Below are 8,003 nucleotides of genomic sequence, written 5' to 3' on the forward strand. Positions count from 1 at the left end.
GAATGTTACTTGCCACTTGTCAGCCCAAGACTGGATATGGTCCAGATCTTGTTGCATTTCATCATTTACGACTGGATGTGGCAAGACTGCAGAACTTAGATCTGATCTGTTGGTTGTGGGATCAACTCGCTCTATCTATCACTTGCTGCTTGTACTGTTTGGCATGCAAGTGGTCCTGTTTAGTGGCTTCACCACGTTGGCACCTCATTTTTTGGTATGGCTGGTGCCACTCCTAGCATGCTCTCCTGTGCTCTCCGTTGAATCAGGGATGATCCACTGGTTTGATATGCTGGTCCATGAGGTTGCAGATTGTGCTGGAGTATAATTCTGCTGCTGGTGATGGCCTGCAGCATCTCGTGGATGCTCAGTCTTGAGTTGTGAGATTCATTCAAAGTCAAAGTACTGTTTTACTTTTAAGAAAGTAACTATATAGTAACTTGTTAAGTGTAGTCCAGTTCTGCAGAAGAGGCCTCTAGATTAGAAATGTTAATAAAGATAACAAGGTGCAGAGCTGGATGAACACAGCAGGCCAAGCAGCATCATAAGAGCAGAAAGGCTGACGTTTCCGAAGCAGGGTCCAGACCCTAAACGTCAGCTTTCCTGCTTCTCCGATGCTGCTTGGCCTGCTGTGTTCATCCAGCTCTGCACCTTGTTGTCTCGGATTCTCCAGCATCTGCAGTTCCTACTATCTCAGAAAATATGTTGTTTCAGATTCCCAGCATCCACAATATTTTGCCTTTATATAGTAATTTGTTCTTATTATTAAGTAGTCAACCCTTACACTATGTATTACCAATGGGAAAAATTTGTGCAAACAGTAAATTGGTGTGACATACAGGAGGTTTTAAGAGTTTTTAAAATATAATTACAGGGTAATCTGAACATATGCTTTGCTTTACGTTAACATTCTCTCAAAAATACCTAGCATTCTGTGACATAAGCAATAAAAACTTCTAAGATTTTACTAATGTTCAAATTGAACCCTATTTGACAACAAATAACCGATATGTTTTTGTTCCTGTCGGCGTGCACTTCGTGCTGTCTCGTTATATCCAACAATGTTTCCGAGTTGTGAAAATGTTGGAATCAGCTTCAAAATATGAATCAAGTCATCAAAACTTTAAATCAAAATCTCGCGAAGAATACTTTTGTATCTCATGGAACCCTGTACTTGGATTTTTTTAAATTTAAAACTTGTAATGCCTTCTTTTCGACGTTTGGAGATGCTCTTGCTTCAATTTTCCACTAGACCGGGTCCGAGTCATGAAGTTCCTTCGGCTAAACTTTTATTAACGCTGCACCACTTCCAAACCGGGAATAAGGCGGGCCGCGGTTCTTCGCCCCCACCCCCACTCATATTCGGGGGCTGTATATTGATTAATTCACCCCTAAGAGGTGCTGCAATTCATTATTAACTGCGATGCATTTCTTTTGCAGCATTTACCGTGCACGGAGAGACATAGAGATATGTAGATAAATAGAGAAAGAGCACGTCTGTTGTCGACTTTGTTCCCCCTCCTCTCTTTTGCTTTTCGAGCCCACTCCCCGGGGAAAATCAGTGCGGCTGGAGGGTGCCCTGCTCCACATCTCTGTCTCAGTGTGCTCTAGTGGGAGTTGGATTTGGGGTTTGTGGGGTTGAGTTGACTACTGTGTTGACAGTGACTCCCTGCCTCCCTCCCCCGCTCTCCGTTCATTGGTGCAGCCGGAGACAAATTGGCGCCATTTTGAAGCGTTCTAGGGGCAGGCGGCAGAGGCAGCGGCGGTTGAAGAATTGGACTGGACCGGACTAGACTGGGGTTCTCACACGGGTGAGGAGACGAACCGTCACTAATTCTGCGGATCCTTTTTGTCGTTTTATTGTGTATATGTACATGTTGTTGTTGTTGCTACTGCTGGCGGTTTTATTTCTGCGTTTCGTTGTATTGGCGGCCCCGGATTTATGGGTATTTACCGTGTGGTGTGGCGGCTCGGCTTTCCGTACATGCCCGTTTCTGCCTGGGCTTCTTTCTGTCTCGCTCTGCCTTTTTTTCCCGCCCCCTCCACTCACTCGGCGATGCTTTTCCCCGCTGTGGTTTTGTTTTCAGTGATCGGGAGAGTGGGTAATCCTGGCTGCTGGACCCTGGCGGGCGGGGTGAAAGCCCTTTTGGTTTCTGCTGGAAGCCCTGGTGAGGAATCTTGATTCTTCGCCTCTGTGTGTGGGGACCGTAAAGACCGAAAATAATGGCGTTTGAAGTATAACTGATGGGTGCTTATTTTCCCGAAAGGGTTGAGTTTGCAAGATTTCGGGGCCTGCTAGTACTCATGTTTTTGCTTTGGCCTAGAACTTGACGTATTTGAGCTCGTCCACATATGTATTTTTCTTCTCTTCTCTTCCGCCCCCCCCCCCCCACAGTTGCTTTCAGCAGTCTATGGTGGCTGTCATCATTCAGGGCAAAATTTTGATGGAATAGCCGTGTTCATGGAATCTGTCATTTTCGTCCCACTAATAACCAGCAACCGTTGAGGATCAAGAATGCTAACAGGTTTTGCTGCGCAAGTGTTATTTTCCCCTTGCTGTTCAAACCATCAGTCATTTGGGTGTTTTTTTTTAAAGTAGTTATATCATGATTTGACTTCATAAAAAAGTACCCTTCTGGACAAGATCTTTTGTGCTCAATTTTGCTGTCTTTTTGACAGTGAAACAAATGAGGGTGGGGAAATTCTGTACAAAAAAAATCTTGGTAAATAGTGTTTTTTTCTGCGCTTCAAAAGTACATTAGCTAGCTGTATTTTAAGTTCTTCCCTTTACCTGATAATTTAAATAATTTTGTTCTGAATTTGAGGAAAGTGCATGTTCTTTTAGATCAGTACAAAATTATTTTGTAAACAAATCAATCATAGTTGTTAATTTAAGATTTCCTTGTCTTTTGTGATGGTGTTGTAGGTTATGACCCCATATATTCTCAGTAGAAAGATACCTGTCAAAAGCGTGTTATAGGAACGTATGTTAAAAGAGAAAGACTAAGCTGTTTTGTCCTTTTGAACTTGTTCACCTACTCCAGTCACCATCCTGCATTATAATCATATTCCTTCATTTTGTCAATTTCCAAAAATCTGTGTCTCTGATGGAGAATTCCAAATGTTCACAACCTGTTTGAGTTGAAGAAATCTTGTCTCCAGTGTAAGTGGTGAACTGGTTCTAAGGCTGACCCCTATTTCTATAATACCCAACCAGGGAAGCATTTTCCAGAATTGACTTTGTGAAATCACTTAATGTTTATGCTTTTGAGATGACTTCTAATGTTAAAAGCCTGGTGATCATAGGCCTAATCTATTCAGTCTGAAATCTGAAGATAATTCTCCTCCATCCCATTGTAGGAACTAATTTTGTGAGCTTTTACACTCCTTCTGAAGCATTGTTCCTTGTGCCTTGAATAAGTAGACTAAAATTGTATATAGTACTCCAGATGTTATTTTCTGAAGACCCAATGTAATTGGAATGAGCTTTTACAGTATAGAAAAAGGACCTTTGTGTCTGCACATATCATTAAAACATAGATCTGTTCTAATCCTATTTTCCACCAGCACTTGGCCGATTAAATCCTTGTATGCTTTGTTATATCAAATGCTCATCTAAATAGTTCCTAAATGCTTTGGTTCCTGTCTCCACTTAGCTTTTTTTTAAATGTAGTGAGTTCCAGATATCCGCCATCCGTCTGGTCAACAAAACTTTCACCTCCCCTTTCAACCCACCCTGCTGCTTACTTGTAATCTATGCCTCTGATATTGACCAAGAAGAAAAGTTTCTCCCTATCTGTGCCTGTCTGAAGTTAGTTGGTGCACCTCAAACAGGTTACTGGCATTCTGTAACCACCAAACAAAACCCCACCCAACCTTCTCTGCTGGAAGGGAATAAAACCCCGGTTTATCTAATCTCTGTTCATAGCCGAATCACTCCAGCCTGGGCAACATCCTAATGAATCCCCTCTGCATCCTTTCCAGTGCAATCACATCCTTCCTTTTATTGTGGTAATCAGAAATGCACACTGTATTCTGGCTGTGGCCTAATTAACCTTAATTACAGCTCCATTATAATCTGTTTGCTCTTATATTCAGTATATTGACTAAGAAAGGCAGGTATTCCATTTGCCTTCTTAACCACCATCTCTGCCTGTCCTGCTGCCTTCAAGAATCTCTGGACATGCGCACAAAGATCCCTCTGTACTTCCTAGGTTCGTACCATTCAACATGTACTCCCTTGCCTTGTTAATCCTCTCAAAATGCACCAGCTCTTAATTTTAGTGTGGTAATTGTAGTTATATGTATTTACTCTTGTGGTCCAGTTATTTTGTAATAGGGGCTAACATTAGCTTACCTAACTACTTGCTGATTATGCATATTAAGTTTGTGATTCATGCACACAATCACCCAGATTCCCCTGAATGCAAATATTTAGCAGTTTTTTTATGTTCAAAAAATTCTGCTCTTGGCTGCCAGTTTGACTAACTTCATGGCATTGTATTCCATCTGCTGTGATCCTGCCTGCTCTCATCTTTAATTGATCCACATACCCCTTGCAATATCTTTAAGTTTCTCTCACTTTAGAAAATTAGATGAGAAAATATCATAAAGACACTTGTATATATTACTTTTGATCTCCTCAAATTTACTGATTATTGATTGAAAATAGCTGAAGCCCAAATGCTGGTCCCATTGGTTCATCAGTTGCAGAGTGCCAACTTAAAAATGCTCCATTATCCCTGGTCTATTCTGTTCTTTAATCAAACTTCAGTCCATTCAAATATATTGCCCCTGTTCCATGGGAGCTCATTTTGCCACCTTTTCTTGAAAGTCCAGATATACATTGCTTTATCTACCATGACTTTGTGTTCTAAAGAAAGCACTAATTCCCTTTCATAAATCTGTGACTGCATTATCATATTATGATTTTTAAGTGCCCTGTTACAATGATGCTAATATTAATAGGTTCTTGTATTTTTGCTGCTACTGGTGTCAGGTTAACCGTTAGTTTCCTGTTTTCCCAGTTCCTTCTTGAATAGCAAGGTTATGTTTGCTTTCTTCCACTCCACAGGGAGTGTTCTAGAATCTAGGGAATTCTGAAATCAAAACCTAGTACTTCACTGTGTAACTTATTTATTAAAAGTTCTTGAGGTGCTGCCCATCCGGGATATTTGGCAACTTTACTACCGTTATTCATTACTATTTCTTTTTACTGGTACTTTTGTTTTTTATTTCCTTAAGCTCCTCGTTTTCTTTTGGATCCTTGGTTCCCCACTAGTTCTGGGATGTTTTGTCTTTATTTGTACCTATGCCCAAGACCGTTTCCTTCTGATTATAATTTCTCCTACCTCTGGTAAAGGACCTATGTTTACTTTTGCTCACTTATGCTACAGAAATTTTTTATGTACTACTGAATTCTTTTACATACTTGGTCTGTTGCCAGCTTGTATCTTTCATCAACTTCTTGTTCATCCTTTGAATGCTTTGATTCCCCTCAGTCCTCCAACTTATCACACTCTTTGCGGTGACATTCTAAGCTGCTTTCTTTCATCTAATGATAGTTTCACTTCTGTTGACCACAGTTGGATTACTTTTTAAATGTAAGACCATTGCCAATTTTGAACTTCAGAATTTTCTTGTCACTATGGATTGTCTACCACGTAGGATTCCAGTCAGGTGCCCAAGCAAGGTTTGACAAAGCTGAGTGGAAGGAAAGGACAGAGTTTTGAAACAACTTCATTGAGTTCATTGGAGCTTCTTTTTTAAAGTGGTGTCGAGTAGCTAGTGCAGAATACTTGGACTGCATATTTCTAAAGCAGTTGAAGTTAATTAAAATATTCAAGGGAAGCTGACCGCTAGCTAACCAGGATCTGCAGTTGTGTAATTTTTCTTTGTTTTAGCCAATGAGGATGGATTTCAGGATAAGAAGTTGGAACCTGATTTTTGTGTTCGATGTTCACTCCAAACACAAGTGGACAAGAGACCCAAAAAGTAGATAACTTTTGTTGCCAAGCCTGTGCAACATTGTTTAACTTGCTACCTTGGAAGCCACGATCCCCAAGGATTGAGTTGAGTATCTTAAGAGACGAAATAGAGGTAATATTCTTCTCTATTTATTTGGAAGCTGGTGTGTTCAAGCCCAGCACTGGGGTTTATACGCAGAATCTAGGCTGGCAATTCATTAGAATATTGATGCAGTTGTTTTTGTGGCATGTGGCTGTGTACAAGGCTGATTTGCCCAGTAACAAGAATTACAAGAGCTCAAAATAACCTAATTGGCTGTGAAGTACTTTCTCACATACTGAAGGTGTGTAAAGTTTGATTTATAATAAATTCTTCCTTCTGAGTTATAGCGCAGTGAATGTAATAAACTGGACAAGCTCATTAGGATCTGTGCATCTTTCCGTGAAGATTTTTTTGTACCAGACCTAGTTTGTCAAAGCATGACTTTCTTTTTCAAAGCTTTAGAATAATGTGTGCAGTAAAGGGATATTGACATTTAGATTGCACCTACCTCACTGTTAGGTGGCTCATTTTTATTTTTTTTCCTCAACTGCAATTTGTGGTCCCTGCTTGGTTACTGATTTGAATAGTGGTTCTTTTGAATTCCAAAGCCTGAGCAAATATCTAGATTGGAAAAGAATGTCATAATGACTTGTTGACCTTGATGGTTCATAGTTCAACTGTTGCTTGTTGTAGATTCTGTGATAAGTGGAGAGGAATCACTTGTAGCTTTACACGATCAAGTTTAGCTTCGGTTCCAGTGTTTAGCAGTTATCTGTAAGTCTGCAAATGTATTTCTGAAATAATTATTTTGCACTACAGTTTTTGATAATTGAAATCAATTTTGCCTGAAATCCTAATCTCTTAGTTTATCATGAGGTGTCGGTAATCTACGACACTTTATTGAAGAAGTAACAAAATACTGCAGAAGCTGGAAATCTGACAAAAACAGACACTTTGCCAGTGTAAGGAGTGGAAGATGTAAATACAGCTTGAGAGGATGTTAGAACTCTGTGGTTGCTACAGATTTAAATTGTTCTATATCATGTTAATATGGCATTTGAATAAATACTGGAATATTTCTATGTATATGTAGAATTGAGAGCATCCAGTTACTGGATGATTAATTGATCCATATTATGATTATGAAAACTTAGAGTAGCAACTTTCATTTCTATAGGGTCTTTGAAGTTCTAAAACATACCCAGGTGCTTCAGAAGAATGTCTTCAAAATTTAACATGAAGTCACATGACAGAAAATATAGTGGATGTGAGACAGCAGAATTCTAAACATGTTCTAGAGTTTTGGACCTAGGCAGCTTTCAGTGGTAGAATAATTAAAATTGGGAATGCAGAAGAGGCTGGTATTAGGTGAGCGCAGATATACTTCAGAAAGTTGAAGGGAGAGGGCAGCCATACAGTTCTTAGAAAATAAGAATTGAGTTTTATAAGTGAAGCATTGCTGGAATAGGTGCCAGTGTAGATCAGTGAACATTTAGAATAATGTTTGAATGGGAATTCATATAGACAGCAAAGAAGTGCAGGATCTGTTTTGTAGCAAGTTAACTTGTATTTAAAATTGAATACATTTTGGTAAATTATTATTTAGGATGTATTATATTAGTTTAAGGTGTAACGTTAACATAAATGATCGGAAGACACAGGTGGATTTGGACCTTAGACTATCAGTGCGCTTCAACTTCCAGTTTTCTTCCTCACTTCAGTCTGACTGCTGTGATTAATTGACAGTTACATGATAGTGTTAATAATGTCAGGATGGTAAATGGTGAACAAGAAGAAAGAGATGTCATTTTATATAGTGATAACAAGCTGTAGAGCTGGATGAACACAGCAGGCCAAGCAGCATAGAGGAGCAGGAAAGCTGACGTTTCGGGTCTGGACCCTGCTGAAGAAGGGTCCAGACCCAAAATGTCAGCTTTCCTGCTCCTCTGATGTTGTTTGGCCTGCTGTGTTCATCCAGCTCTACAGCTTGTTATCAC

General features: G+C 39.8%; 1 protein-coding gene across 2 annotated transcripts in view; it reads right to left on the reverse strand.

The window, feature by feature from the left end:
- pds5b (PDS5 cohesin associated factor B) overlaps window positions 1–8,003 on the reverse strand; it is a 229,822-nt gene that overhangs the window by 130,850 nt on the left and 90,969 nt on the right. The window lies entirely within an intron of this gene.

This window comes from Rhincodon typus, chromosome 6, assembly GCF_021869965.1.
Source record: "Rhincodon typus isolate 14 chromosome 6, sRhiTyp1.1, whole genome shotgun sequence".
In the NCBI taxonomy this organism is placed as follows: domain Eukaryota; kingdom Metazoa; phylum Chordata; class Chondrichthyes; order Orectolobiformes; family Rhincodontidae; genus Rhincodon; species Rhincodon typus.